Source organism: Montipora capricornis, chromosome 10 (genome assembly GCF_036669925.1).
Source record: "Montipora capricornis isolate CH-2021 chromosome 10, ASM3666992v2, whole genome shotgun sequence".
Lineage (NCBI taxonomy): Eukaryota > Metazoa > Cnidaria > Anthozoa > Scleractinia > Acroporidae > Montipora > Montipora capricornis.
The window spans coordinates 6,415,953-6,416,926 of record NC_090892.1 but is presented as its reverse complement, the minus strand read 5'-3'; positions in this window follow the sequence as shown (position 1 = coordinate 6,416,926).

Below are 974 nucleotides of genomic sequence, written 5' to 3'. Positions count from 1 at the left end.
CACTTTGATTTGATTTTGACATTTCCCCTTGTGAAGCAACCAATCAGAAGCGACATAAAACCACAAACGTTTAGTCGGAGTTCTCGCGTAATTGGCTTTTTGAAACACAATATTATTTCATAAATATTTCTTGTGTTCACGGTTTTCGGATTTTCACAGTAATGTCACAGCCTCACCAATCAACGTACACGAATTTGATGAAAGTGATATGTTTTCCCTGCATGTAACTTACCGAATCGAGCCACGGTGACAGTGAATGCTGGAAATATCATTAATACCACCGCCCTTCAGCTAATTCTTTCGTCAAACCTTTTTTATTTTGTATAACTTTAACATCATAGGAAATAGAACCAATGTTTAGCCTATTTCGACCGCGCGCCATTTCAACGGAACCGCCCGCTTGCAGGCTAGCCAACAGGGAGCTTAAAGTGCCCCTGTGATCAAAAAAATCACTTCCTTTTTTCCTTCAGATTTTGAAAGTGTGTTTGCTTAACACCTGACTGGCAAATTTTTGAGCTTTGATTTTTATCCAAAGGCCGTTTACTTTGAGTGTAAGTTTTAGATTTCACGGTCCGCCACGTTCAAAACTGACCGATTGGACCTCAGACGGTTGGATCCAGAGAAAAGTGACGTCAGAGGCTCACTAGCTTAAAATTTCAGAGTGTGATCAAAGCTTATTATATATGCAAAGCGTGAGTTTAAAAGTCTGAAAGCTCAAAACCCCCGTGCTGCATATTAATTCTGCGGCGTACACACGTATTGCATTCTTAAACTAGTGAGCCTTTGACGTCATTTTCTCCTCGATCCAGCTCTCTCAAGAACATAATGTTAGTAATGGCGGACCATTAAATAGGAAAATTACAGTTAAAATAAAGAGGTGTCTTTTTGAAATCAAGGCTTAAAACGTGGGTCACTTAGTGTTTTGTTAACATAGTTTTGAAATGATTTGAATTGAATTGATTTTTTGGTCACAG